The sequence below is a fragment of the Canis lupus genome, chromosome X (assembly GCF_003254725.2).
Source record: "Canis lupus dingo isolate Sandy chromosome X, ASM325472v2, whole genome shotgun sequence".
NCBI lineage: Eukaryota > Metazoa > Chordata > Mammalia > Carnivora > Canidae > Canis > Canis lupus.
In genome coordinates this window covers 43,426,180-43,441,198 of record NC_064281.1, presented here as the reverse complement: position 1 = coordinate 43,441,198, position 15,019 = coordinate 43,426,180, and the positions used below count along the sequence as shown (strand labels likewise).

The 15,019-nt window shown below is 40.2% G+C and overlaps 1 protein-coding gene and 1 pseudogene across 1 annotated transcript in view; one reads left to right on the top strand and one right to left on the bottom strand.

The window, feature by feature from the left end:
* Window positions 1-15,019, top strand: part of SHROOM4 (shroom family member 4) — a 273,867-nt gene that overhangs the window by 207,658 nt on the left and 51,190 nt on the right. The gene's annotated exons all lie outside the window — the stretch shown is intronic.
* LOC112673293 (U6 spliceosomal RNA) lies at window positions 11,765-11,864 on the bottom strand (annotated as a pseudogene).

Here is a 15,019-nt window from a genome sequence, read left to right as displayed (position 1 = left end):
CTGGACAGAGAAAGCTGCTCTGTGTTGCTTGTGTATTATATCCCAGAATCTGAGCAGCTTGCTTGGCCTGAGACCTTGTGTGATCATGAATATATAATAGTGATAGCACCTTACATTCTCACCACAGTTCTACAAAATGTGTATCATGTGAAGAAACCAAGACTCAGAATGAACATGTGAGTTGTCTAAAGCCAAATAGCTAATAAGTGTTAGAGCTAGGACCCAAGTCCAGTCTCTGTATGTGACTCCAGAACCCACTTATTTTCCCTGTATCAACATTTCTAAGTTTTGGTGAATTCCAGTCACTGGGACTATCAGAGTTCCATAGTTCACTAAGATAGTGCTGTTTCAGTCCTCTACCCAATAGTTGGTTTGAAAATGTTAATACCAGTAAAGGAAAACTGAGTTCTCCTTAGGAATTTGGAGTCAGGCAAAAAGGCTCCACCAAGGTGCCTACCACCTAAGTTTGAAGAGGGTCAGGCAGCACCATGATTCCTTTCAGATGTAATAGACACTCTGTAAATGTTAGTTCTGTCCCTCTATCCCAGCACTTACTATGGGGTCAGATGCAGTGCTAGCAGCTCTCAAGTACATCATGTCATTTAATCATGATGGATCTCTTATGAGGTATTGGGACAAGTATATCCCCATATTGCAGGTGAAGAGATTGAGGTACAAAGAAAAGAGGTAACTGTCACATTCACTGTCTTACGACCAGGTCTATCTGATTCTAGTTTGCTCTCTAAACACCTCAGCTGGTTCCTGCCTGCCTACTTTCTTTGCTTCTGTCTCAGTAATATTTTCAGAGGCTTTAAATTGAATGTTTCAATTGAGATCTTCAAGAAATCCTGGTTTGACTTTAAAAATCCTTAGGCTGTGCATGCTTTCTCCCTCACCTCACCCTGTATTGTCCTCAGCTGTGACCTTGCATCCCAGTAAAGCCCAGAGCAAAATCAAGTGTAAATTGGTCTGAGAGAATAATTGAGTCTTTCCCAGTCACCCAGGCTTTAACTTTGCCTTGACCTGGGATGCTTGCTAGCCTCAATGGAAGAATAAACTGAGTTAATTAGCTCTTAGGGTGAGAGTTAAAGTTCTAGGTGTGGATGTATGCAACTAACTGATGGTTGTTGGTTTCTTACATCAGGACATCCAATAGCTATCTGGTGGGTGAAGGTGTCTTCTTTCCTGACCTGAAGCAGAGTCAATCTTAGTCACTGGGAAAATGCTGTCATTTGTATTCTGCATTCCTCCTGTTTCTTTGGGGTGTGCTGTATTTAATAAAGCATGCATTAGGAGATACGGAAAAAAAAGAGTTTTTAATCTAGTCTTTTTCTCCCAATAGGCTTAAATTGCCCCCAAAGTGTGTGTTTGTATATATATGTGTGTGTTTTAGACTAAGTATCACTGAAGAAGTCGACACCTCATTATGTGTAGGTTATTGCATTTGCGGAACAAAATCTCCTTAAGTGATATATCTACTATGTGTCATAAAAAATTAATTCACTTTATGTGTGCATGTTTTCATTTCAGGGATCTTTAATAGGGAAATATATTCTGGTAGATTAGTTTACAGTGTTTCTAAATAATAAATCATAAACACCAATAAAAGAAAACATCTAAAATGTGCATATTTGTGAGTCGATTATATGTTGATTAACCTTATGTGCTTTTGCCATAATTCTTATTATTGTCATTTTCCCTTGCTGTTAAACAACAATTCATTCTTGGAACATAAGATGCATAATTATGAATGTTAATACAGCACACTGCTGCATCTCATCTCCCTTTGCATTGTGGCACAGACTTACTTTGGAGACACAATAGTACTTTCTCTCATTACTCATAGTAACTGTAATTAGACACTAAACTTGAGATATAAATATATACATTATTTACCTATTTTGTTAATTAGAATTTTTCTTACACCAAGGCTCTAGAAAAAATAATGTGTATGATTTAATTAAGAACCATGGGACTCTGTTTTAAAGATAAAAATGGAAAGAAAGGAATCTGTTATGAAGAATAGAGCAATGGACTTGGAGGGTTTTTTTTGTTTTGCTTTTTTAAAGATTTTATTATTTATTCACGAGAATACACAGAGAGGAAACAGAGAGAGAGGCAGAGGCACAGGCGGAGGGAGAACCAGGCTCCATGCAGGGAGCCCAACATGGGACTTGATCCAGGGTCTCCAGGTCTCCAGGGTCACGCCCTGGGATGAAGGTAGGCGCTAAACCACTGAGCCACCCAGGCTGCCCGGACTTGGAGGTTTTAAGTGTAGATTCTGAGTACTCAGTGGAAATAGTGGAAATACTAGGCAAGCCTCTAACCATATCATAGTCTTGTCCTTATGAGTAATTCAGGGTTGTATTTCCCACCTTACAGGGATCTGGTAAAGATGAAATAGGTACTTCATGAAAAAAAATGCCTAGAACAGTACCTGATACGGGATATATCGCCAGTGAATATGTACTGTTTTAAATATGGCGTTTGAAAAAAATAAATATGGCATTTGAAAGTTAAAAAAGAAATAGGCACTTTCCAAAAATTAATTTACCAAATACCTCTTTAAAGAGCAAGTTCCCATGATTTAATAATTTCATTGATTTAATAAATACTTTTGAGTGTGAGTGCCTAGCATGTACTTAACAATATGTTAAGCAGTGTGGTGGTGATCATAGAAGTATGATATAGCTCTGAACTCTAGTGGAGGGAGATGAGACATATATAGGTAAAATGGTTGAGCAAAGAAATATATGATTGTCTAAATGAGTGATACCAGCAGCAAGTGATTATGAAAATTGGAAGAAGAGCATCACAAGGAAATTGCAAAAAAGAGAGGGGTGAGGAGGTTGGCTGAATTCTTAAATGATATGTGGGAAGGCATAAAGAGAGGATGGAGAGAAATGTAAGTGTGGAGATTCTTGAGGAAGCCCATCCAACTTCAGATTTATGTAGGGAATTAGTAAGAGGAAAATTTGAATAATCTATAGAAAGCCCAGAAAAGGGGACGCCTAGGTGGCTCAGTGGTTAAGTGTCTGCGTTCAGCCCAGGGTGTGATCCTGGGGTCCCTGAATCGAGTCCCACGTCGGGCTCCCTGCATGGAGCCTGCTTCTCTCTCTGCCTGTGTCTCTGCCTCTGTGTGTGTGTGTCTCTCATGAATAAATAAATCTTTAAAAAAAAAGCCCAGAAAAGCAAACTAGAACAGTGGGGAGCTATTACAGGATTGTAAGTAGGTGAATAGGAATGAAATTGATGTTTGTGGGAAATTGATATGGGTTGACTGGATGTAGGGTGACCATGTGGTATGATTGCTTATGTAGTGTAGTGACAGTAGGAATAGACTGGAAGAGTTAATGGCAGAGATATTTCAAAACCAGTACTTGGTGACTGATTCAGTACACAGGTTAAAGAAGAGAAGTAAATGGTAGTTACAAGGTTTGAGCCAGTAACCTTAAAAGGTTAACCTTTAAAGATTAAAGATTTTTTAAGGTTTTATTTATTTATTCATGAGAGACACAGAGAGACATAGGCAGAGGAAGAAGCAAGCTCCCGGTGGGGAGCCCCATGCAGAACTCAATCCCAGGATTGATAGAATCACACCTTGAGCCAAAGGCAGATGCCCAACAGCTGAGCCACACAGGCATCCCCAGACCTTTAAAGATTTAAAGCAAACAAATAAACAAGATTTTTTAAAAGATAAAGTAGGAAGAGGTAGGCTTGATGCCAATGTTTGTTTGGCTTTCTCTCAGTTTGAGATGATTGATATGTGGAGATTCAACTGACAGTTGAACTGCCAGGTAGGTAGAACTGATGTGGTGCTTAGATGAGAGATCAGGACCAAAGATTGTTCTAAACCCATAGAATGATATTTGCAATCTAAACTAGCCTCAATTACACATAAGTATCTTTAGGTGGTCGCTTCCTCCTAAAAACATCATCTGCCCTTAACCTTAATCCTCCTCCAACTACCATTCTCTTTGCCTTCACAGCGTAGCTCCTTAGGCTCTTGAAAAGTATTCTTATGTTCATTGTCTCCCTTTCCTGCCTCTCATTTCCTCACTGCAGTCTGGCTTCTTCCACTACCACAGTACTCTTCTAGTTCCAAGATGCATTCGGGTCCTCCAGGTTGAAAAAAAAAAAAAAAAGGAAGGAGCAAGTTTCCCTTTTTAATGGGCAATTTTAATAGACTTTTTCAGCAATGTAGTATAAAGGAAGGAAGGTAGCCATTGATATATAATAGCACTGGTGTTAAATCATTTACCAACTGGCCAGCCTTAAGCAAGTTACTTAATCACAATTTCCTCATCTGTGAGAAGATTTCTATAACCTTGTGGAGTCATATGAGTAAATGAGATGAGTGAATGAGATGATATAAAGCCCTTTGGAAGTGGTTGTTGCTTAATAAATATTAGCCTTATTGAATTCTTCTTTTTGGAAATTTCTCCTCTTTGATTATTAAATATCTCTTTTTCCTGGTTTTCTTCCTACTGCTTATTTTCAGTTCTTTTTCCTTAATGTGTCTCCTAGCTACTGGTATACCCTAAAATAGTGGTCCTCAAACTTGAATGTGCATTAAAATTCCCTGGAGGATTTGTTAAGGAACTTATTGGTGCCCCTCCCCCCAGTTTCTGATCCAATTAGGGCCCAAGAAGTTCTCAGGTATTGCTGGTGCTGCTGGTCTGAGTTACTGAACTTTGAGGACCACTAACCCAAAATTCTGTCTCAGGCCCTCTTTCCCATTCTATGAACTTTTCTTGAGAAGCTTCAGGTACTACTAATAATTCCCAGATACCCACACAGAGAGAAGACCACACTCCTAGTTTCTAGATTCAACTGAATGTTATACTTCTCTACCAGGCTGTCTCCCAGATACATCATAATCTAGCATGCCCAAGGTGATTCTAAAGTACATATGGAAATATAAATCTATAAGATTAGTCAGGAAAGGTCTGAAAAAGAAAAGTAATAAAGGAGAAAGAGACCAGTCCTTTTGAAACATATAAAACTACGGCAATTAAAACTGGCACATGAATAATCAATGTGGACCATATGGATCCAATGTGGACCAATGTGGATCAATGGACCATAATTGGGTCTAGAAATTTATCCAAAGACCAGAGTTTAGTACATGATTTTTTAAAAGATTGTATTTATTTATTCATGAGAGACACACAGAAAGAGGCAGAGACATAGGCAGAGGGATAAGCAGGCTCCCTATGGGGAGCCTGATGCAGGACTCAATTCTGGGACCCCGGGATCACACCCTGAGCCAAAGGCAGATGCTCAACCACTGAGCCACCTAGGCATCCCTAGTATATGATTTTTAATATATGATTTTATCTTGAAATATTAAAGGTCTTTCTAAACAAGATACAAAGGAAACCATAAAGGAAATAATTAATAAATTTGACTATACCAAAGTTAAAATGTAGAGCAGCACAAAAACGCATTAACAAAATCTAAAGACAAAAAACTGGGAAGAAGGTTTTGGATCTGTAAGGGAGATTGTTCCCTTTATATATAAAGAGCTATTGAGATTGAGAATCATTAAGGAAAATACCAACAAACCATTATTAAAGAGAAAAAAGGACCTAAATAGTCCAAAGAAAAAGAATGTTGGTCTATAAAAATAAATGAAAAGATACTCAACAACAGTCATCTTAAGCAACAACTCTTACCTTAAGATGCAACTTTCACCTATTGGAATGGCAAAAATCAGAGCATTCAGTATACATTATTTTTTGCAAGCATGTAGAGAAACACACTTTTACACCTTACTATATACTTTGCCACTCAAAGTGTGATCCTTGGACCTACAGGAGAATCTGTATCAACCCAGAGCTTGTTAGAAATACAGTCCCAACCCAGATCTACTAAATCAGAATCTGCATTTTAATGAGATCCCCAGGTGATTTGTTTGCACATTAGAGTTTGAAAAGCATTGCTGTAATACATTGTTGGTTGAAGTGCAAATTAGCATAACCTCTTTGGATTTCAGGAGACTTTTTATCACAAACATTCGCATATTCTGTGGAATGTAATTCCACTTCGTCTAATAGATATAATCATCTCTGTGTGTGAAGATGGACAGAGATATTCACTGTAGCATTATTTGTAAGAGCCAAAAAAGAAAGAAAAAATTAGAAACAACCTCAGTATTCATTAATTGGATAAAGGTTAAAAAAAAAACTGAACAAAATTTGCATGGTGCAATACTATGCAGTTATTAAAAATTTGTGGAAAAGTACATGCATATATGAAATTATCTCCAAGATATATTGTTAAACACAAACATCAAGTTTCTGAACATTATTCTCATGTGCGTTTTTTGTGTTCTATTATTAAAATTCCCATTTTACAGATGATGTGAGGCAGCGATGTTAAATAACTAGCCCAAGACCATACAGCTAGCAGTGATGGATTCAGATCTAGATAGTCTGGTTCCAGAGCTAATAAATCTTTTAATACTATACCATATTGCTACCCAGGGATAAACAAGAAAATGTTAACAGTGGTTTCCCCAGGAGTGTGGGGGGATCCATTTTTTATTGTTTATGCCTTTGTACTCTTGGAATGGAATGCCTTCTGTAAGTATTGTTTAAAAAAATACTTAAAAATCAACTTGTGTAAAATTGGATTGATTTCTCTCCCCATTCTTCTGCTGGTATTGGTGACAGGCTGAATCATTTACTGAAGTGAGAAATCTGGCAGACATTCTGGACTCCCTCCTCTTGTTTACTCCTCACATCTGTCCAGTAAGACACCAAGATTTATTGGTTCTACCTCCCAGACAAGACAATTCTCAAATATACCTCTCCACTCTATCCCTGAATCAGAGATCACTTGGATTATAACATTTATTTCCTAGGTGATCCACCTGCCTCTTTTTTCCCTACAAAATACCAACCAATACATCTTTCCAAAATGCAAATCTGGTCGTGCCACTGTCATACTTAAAATCTTACACTGGCTCCTCAGTGCCTGTGGGAAAATCCAAACCCATTAACATTAGTTGTGTCCAGCCTCCTTCTCTAGCCTTACCTCTCAACACCCCTCCTCTCACATCTTACTCTCAGAACCTTTTTTTCCACCCATTTCCATGATTTTCACATGTTACTTCTTCTACAGGAATACCTTTCATTTGGGTCAATCCCTACCCTTCCTCTAAGGCCAGACCTCAAACATGACCTCCTTTGTGTAGATTTCTTTGCCCGCAGGTTATTAGATGTTATGTATTGTGTACTGGGCAGGTGAGGATACTCTAAAGTTCTGTGGCCTCTCAGTGTTCTATAGGATATGTCTCCAGTGTCAAAGCCCTCTTGCTTGAATGCTGTGCATTCACACTCCTTGTGGACTCCCCAATGGATGTGATATCCCACAGCCTGCTCCTCTAGTTCTCCCCCATGGCTAATTCAGTATATTTCCCTCACAAGTCTCTTATAGGCCTCCAGCACTCTTCTTGGTCACCCAGAGCATTTGGGAGGCTTTCCCTTTTATTCTCAGCTTTGGATTCATCCTCCTTCCCTCCCCATCCTTTTATCTCTACCTGTAGGCAAGGCAGGTTAGAATCCTGGTTAAGATCCTGGGCTCTGGAGCCAAGCTCCCTGGGTTTCTTTTTATTTTAATTTTTAAAAATTTTTTCATTTAAATTCAATTTGCCAACATATGGTATAACACCCAGTGCTCATCCCATCAAGTGCCCCGGGTTTCAATACTATCTCTGTGGCTTTCTACTTCTGTGATCTTGGGCAAGTAACTCAAGTAACTTGGGCAAGTTACGCTCTGAGCTTCTGATATTCCCCTCTGTAAAATGGGGATGATGATAGTAGTGCTTGCTTCATAGGGCTGTTATGAGTATGAAATGTTTTACCATTTGGAACGCATAATAAACATTGTGTTTTTGAGATAAAAATGCCTAAATTCTAAAGTGGGAGAATCTTCTCAAATTGGCTTAGGGGGCAAGCCTCTTTCTCCTTTGGAGCTCTTTTCTACTAACAGTGGCTTGAAAGAGTAGGACCAAGTAGAGCGCCTCAGTGGCTCAGTGATTGAGCATCTGCCTTTGGCTCACCTCGTGATCCCGGGGTCCTGGGATCGAGTTCCATATCAGGCTTCCTACAGGGAGCCTGCATCTCCCTCTGCCTATGTCTCTGCCTCTCTCTGTGTGTCTCTCATGAATAAATATAAAATCTTTAAAAAGAAGAAAGATTAGGACCAAGTAGAGGTGAGATAACAAGAATCCACACCCCTTTTCAAGTCTCCTGTAATTCTGGTTTATTTCCCTAAATGGACAGATTGAAAGCTTTCTGAAGGCAAGGATCACAGAGCAGACTTTTTAGACTCTGGCTGCCACTAGACACATGGTAGACACAGAGTTTATTTCCATCACTCTTAAAATTAAACCCAGAGTCCTTACAATGAGCCAGTTACCTGGCCCCAGGCTCCTTCCTCAACCTCATTTCCTACCCTTCTTTGTCTTATTCATTCTACTCCTGCCACATTAGTTTTCATGCTATTCTTGCTATCGACTATGGCAAGCCAATCCTCTCTCAGAACCATCACACTTGCCGATGCCTCTGCGTAAGAACATTCTTTCCTCAAGTACATGCCTCACTCCTTCCCTGACTTCATTTAGGCCACTGCTCAAATATTACCTCCCAGCAGAGGCCTTCCCTGACCACACTCTCTGAAATAGCATTGCCCCCCAACACACTACTGTCAGTCTACCCCTTACCCTTCTTTCTCTGCCTTCATAGTACTTATCACAATCTGACATATATTTCATATTTTATATATTTATTGAGTTGAACCCCATGAGGACTGAAGTCTTGTCTGTTTTGTTCACTGCTCTGTCCCCAACATCTTGAGCATCTTGAATACTGCTTACTTGACTCTCAATAATGAATTAATTAATTAATTCAATGCTAGTCCCTATGTAGAAAGGGAAATACAAAAATACAACTGATTCCGTTCACTGCTAGAATTTTGAATACTTTATCATTTTCATTCCATGATTCTGTCTTTTAGCTTTAGTGTTTTTATGTATGAGTTTTGTTTCAATTTTACAAACATTACCTTGACAAAATTTAAAATCCAGTTTAAGCCAAGTCCAATTTTTAAAAAAGCAACTGATTTATTTGTTCTTCAACCCAAGAGGAAGGAATCTGTATGATTCAGTGCATGAGTGCATGCATGAGAGAGAGAGAGAGAGTAGTTACCTGCAGTGAGGAAATTGAGTAGGGAGTGGGTTGGGGAGGCATGAGGAGAGGAGTTCATGTTCCCCAGAAGGGAAATAATTTTGTTTCAATTGCTGCATTTTTTTTCTAAATTGTTGTTTGAAAAACCTCTAAAAAAAAAACCCAAGGGGATCCCTGGGTGGCTCAGCGGTTTCACGCCTGCCTTTGGCTCAGGGTGCGATCCTGGAGTCCCGGGATCGAGTCCCGCGTCGGGCTCCCGGTGCATGGAGCCTGCTTCTCCCTCTGCCTGTGTCTCTGCCTCTCTCTCTCTCTCTCTCTCTCTCTCTATGTCTATCATAAATACATAAATCTTTTTAAAAAATCCCAAAATGAGAGCTAAAGAAATGAAAACCTTGAGCAACTAGGGGTTTGTAAATACATCAGATCAGGAAATTTCCCCAGGGCTCATGCAGGACATTGTGAACAATGTGAAAGCCTTTGTGGGGAGAAACTTCAGAAAGGGAGGTAGATATATGGCCGTTTTTCACCAGCTCATATCTCTTCCAAACAGGGAAGGTATGAGCAGGGAATTGCCCTCTTGGTTCTGGAACCTTCCTCACCAGGAAGGAGTACGCTCCCACCTGTCCCTGGAGCCCAAATTCTATTCAGGTAGCCGCCTCTACTATGTTCACAGCCACTGACAGTTGAAGAGAGGCTCCCAGCCTGCCTTGGAAGACAAGACCCCACATAAGTAATGCATCAGCAGCCAGTATTTTAAAGAAGTCATTTGAAAATCTGTTCTAAAATGCATGGTAGCATTCTTTAGAGTGATGGCTCTCCAACTTGGGTGTGCATCAGAATCACTTGGAGAGCTTATTAAAATTCAGATTGCTGGGCCCCACCCCTAGAGTTTCTGATGCAGGAGGGCTGGAGTGGGGCCCCAGAATTTCATTTCTAATGAGTTCTTAGGGATGCTGATACTGATCTATAGAAGAAACTTGGAGAACCACTGTTTAGGGAAAAAAACACAGGAATTTGGAAGTGAAGAAAACTGTGTGTGATTCACTTCACCTCTGTGCCTGAGTTTCTTCTTTCCTGGAGTGGACTTTATAAGGTGGTTGTAAGGATTAAATGGAATGGTGTCTATGAAAGTTCTTTGTGAGCTGTAGATACAGCATGCAAATATTAGCAATTAGATGGCTTGACAAATGGTACTTGCTGCCATACCCCCCACCAGATTTTCCTGTGCCTTGTCCCCTCTCTATGCACTTTTGTCCCACCAAGTTCATTAGGCACCTGGGAAGAAACTATACCCCAGAAGGCCTTGAGTAGTAATTTTTTTCAACCACCTAGGTACAGCCTTGATGCTGACCCATGACTTGACCTTTCTTTTCCTTTGCCTGCTCTCCCTTCAACTTGCTCCTTATTATTCCAGCCCTGGCCACCTCTCACAGCAAAGAACAGCTCCCAGGACTAATATTGAGGTAAAAAATTCTCAGATGGAGTATTTATTTTTTTAATTAGTAGAATAAACAGAGGAATACACTCCCAAGCACCAAAGCATTTTGCTAGTTGGTGGGCTCTAGGTTGATTTACCTGAGGGCAAAATCCAGATGTTTGAAATAGTTAAGTGGAATTACAAGTATAGTTGCAGATTCCTAAATGTGTCAGACAGTTGTATTGGACAATTGTCAGGGTAAATGATTTGTTCATGTAGAATGGTGTCTTTTTTCTTTGAAAGCCGTTCTCATTAGACTGTAATACATGTGTAGTGTAGAAAGCTTTGAAATGTTTTAAAGGTGTAAAAAACAATAATCACCCTTAATTCCACCACATAGAGATAAATACCTACAGGTAAGTTATTAGGGTATTTGTATTTAGCCTTTTAATATGCGTATGATTGTATGTGAATATATATGTACATGCACATATATTGTTTGAATTGGGCTGGCACTATATACAGAGGTTTTGTTTTTTGTGTTTTTTTTTGTATATTTTTATTGGAGTTTGATTTGACAACATATAGTATAATACCCAGCTCTCATCCCGTCAAGTGCCCCCCTCAGTGCCCATCACCCAGTCACCCCATCCCCCCGCCCACCTCCCCTTCCACAACCCCTTGTTCATTTTCCAGAGTTAGGAGTCTCATGTTCTGTCACCCTCTCTGATTACATACAGGTTTGTATACTTCTTCTTTCGCTTACTGTTATATTATGAGCCTCTTCCAGGATCATTAAGTAGTCTTGAGAAATATGGTTTTTAATGGCAGACTATTATTCCTTCATGTAGATGTACAATACTTCACTTAACTCTTCCTAAATGTTGTACAGTTAGGATATTCCTGTTTTTAGCATTATAAATATCCCTGCAGTGGATGGCACTTCATGTACATAAATCAATGTGTGCATCTCTAATTGCTCTCTTAGGATAGAATTCAATGAGTGGAAAGACTGGATCAAAGGGTAGGAACATTTTTTTAAAAAACAGATGTAATTCACACACCCTAAAATTCATTACTTTTAAGTGTAATTCAGTGGCTTTTAGTATATTCACAAGGTTGCCCAACCAGTAACACTGTCTAATTCCAGAGGAGAAAAATGGAGTGCTTCATAAATTTGCATGTCATCCTTTGCAGGGGCCATGTTAATCTCTATATCATTCCAATTTTAGTATCTATTGGCTGAAGCAAGCACAGTAGGAACATTTTGATGTCTCTTGATATGGCACATTTCCCTCTAGCAAATGTATCCCCATCCCTTCTCAATCAGCAATGTGTAAGGATGCCTATTTCCCTGCAACTTTGCTGACACATAGTTTAAAACTATATATTGCCAATATAATCGAAAATGGCATTTTATTGTTTTGTCTCTTTGATTAGCTTTTCTTCTTCTCCTACCTGAACTCTAGCTTTTCTGTGGCACCCAGTCATCCACCCTCTTTCCTTTGTACACATTTACTTTGGGCACTTACATCCACTGCAGAGGCATCGGCTGCTTTCTCTTGGGATAATGACCCCATGTCCATCCCTGACCTAATATCTTTCCAGCATTGCAGCCCAGACATTAAGCTGTTTGCTGGGCATGCCTATCTACATAATTTGACAGCATCTGAAACAAATTCATGTCAAGCATTTCTCCTGAAGCCAACTCCTGCTCTGACTTCCCCATCTAGATACCACTACACTCCCATGTGCTTCATGGTGATGTTAACCCCGTTCTCTCCTCCACATTTAATTAGTGGTCCCACCTTGTTGATTCTGTCTCCATGTCCTCTCTCATGTCCTTCCCTTCTGCTCCATCCCCACTGTCTTGCTCTAGTTCTGCCTTTGATGGTATCCCTTGGGCAAGCCTTGATCCCTTCTCTGTGCTTTCAGCATATAGCCACATAATTCATCCTCCACATGACAACCAGAAAAACCTTCCTAACGTACTGCTTTTACCATGTGGCTCTCCTGTCCTGGAACCTGCAAAGCCTCTCTCTTGCTTATTGAGTTATATAAAGTAAATGCTTTACCCCTGACACTTAGGGACACCACCCCCCATACTCTTACATCATTTTAATTTTACTTCCTGTGTGCCTTAGAGAAGCCATACATTCTTCATTCACCATATTCCTGCTTTTACCACTCCTGTTTATGCAAAACCTGGCATGACTTCTCTAGTCTCCTCCAGGTCAAACTGAGTCTTCAAGTCTCTGCTCAGAGGCACTATAAAGTCTTCCTTGATTAACCAGCTGTGCTTTCTCCTTTCTTTTTTTTAAAGATTTTATTTATTCATGAGAGACACAGAGAGAGAGGCAGAGACACAGGCAGAGGGAGAAGCAGGCTCCATGCAGGAAGCCTGATGTGGGACTCGATCCCGGGACTCCAGGATCCCGCCCTGGGCCAAAGGGAGGCGCTCAACCACTGAGCCACCCAGGCGTCCTTGTGCTTTCTCCTTTCTTGAACACTCATTTTGTCAGCATCTCCTTCATGACATGACATTCTGGTTAGGGTTTCGTGGTTACTTAGGTATTTATATTCATCCCCTATCACATTATAAATTCCCTGAGCACAGGGATTTTATCTTCTTCATTTTGACATGTCCCATAGTACCTTCCATCTACCTTAAATGTAGATGGAAGCTCCACAAATGCTTGAATAAAAGAATAGTGAAGACTGCCAACTTTTTTTTTAAGAACTACTAATGACTCCATTTTGGGAATGAATTTTGTGCTAAGAAGGTACAGATGCCAGATGACCCAAATGTCATGGCTTTTTCCCCCTCACTCTCCACATTCAATCCATCAATAGGTACTGTTAGCTCTACCTCTTCAAGATATATCTACTCCAGCTTCTTTTCTCTGCCCTCCTGTTTCCTCCCTAGAACAAACCACCATTATCTCATACCTCCGAGAGCCTTTTCAACCAGTTCCCTGGATTCTATTCTTGTCCTACCTAAATCCATCATCCAGGTGAGATCTTTCTAAAACTTCAATCATGGCAGTCCCTGGCTTAACAATGTCCAGTAGTTTCCCCCTGCACTGAGAATTAAATGTATACTTCTTACCTTGGCCTTTGAAAACACCACAATCTGGCCTTATCACTTTCCCAACCTCATCTCCTCCTGCTGTCCACCTAACTCCCTGTGGTCCTGAAACTCTGATGAGCATTGGACCTTCCTCATTGTCATGTTTGCTCAAAGCAGAGTGAGTGGGTACTGTTGGTTCTACTGGGGTACTCACTATTGTTGGCTATTGTCCTAGGGCTTCATGTACTGAGTAGTGAAGATGAGTTGAAGAGTAGCCAGAAGTAATTCTAAGGGCTTTGAGACTTAACTTGGGGGGAAACTTTTAAGATGGGGTTCCACCATCCTCCTGAAAAGTGGTATCCCTGATACAGAGTTTAGCTGAAGAAGGCATTTGGCTTGAAGGAAAAGGAAAGGAGATCTTGCATTATTCCCATAATCTCCTTCCCAAGGGATACTACAAATATTACTGATAGAAACCAGAGCTGGAGGACAAACATTCTCCACCTTTTTTTTTATCACTCTGGGTGTTGGTTTAGGAAATTGGGCATCGCAGGAGAAGCTGACTCAACAGATGGTGCTCTGTGAACCTATTATCATTTTACCTCTGTGCTTTCCTGAAGTTTCCCTCAGGCCTCTGGCAGTGCCCTCTTACCTTTTGTATATACAAGGAAAGTGAGGAAAACTATCTTTCATTATTCAGAGTCTTGACTTGCTCCCCTTGCTTCTAGAAGCTGTGAAATATGCACTGGCAACCTCCTTGCCTTTGGGATCTTGACAAGAAACAAGAGTATGACGGGTATGTCTTATTAAACTATACAGAGAAAAACTAAAATATGCTCTCCAGCCCACTCTGAAAGAGAATTACAAGTACTGTATTTCTACAGTACTAAGCACTTTTTTAAGCCCCTAATATTTGCAAAGCTCTCCTGCATCATTCACAGTTTTCCTTAGAAAATGAGGTGTCCCCATGTTTTAAAGATTCCAATGTGAAAGTGAATACATGAAAACAGAAGGTGAAATATAAAGGCCCTAATCAGATGAAATATCACTATCTCCTTGGAGAGCCAGGCACTCCTTGACATACACCACAGCATTTGAGGAAGTCTTTATTTCCACCACAACATTCCCTTTCATACTCACTACCCTGGGTTTCCTTTAGCCAGGGATGGACCCTGGGGTGGAGGGTGGAGGGTGGAGAGAGGGATCCATCGGATTTACACGAAATAACTTGACCTGAGTATTCAGAGAAGTGAGGGGAGGTTGGAGGAGCTGGGGAAGATGGGAAGGCAGAACTATACCAAAGCCCTTCTACATAAAATGCCCAGATTTCAGATGATG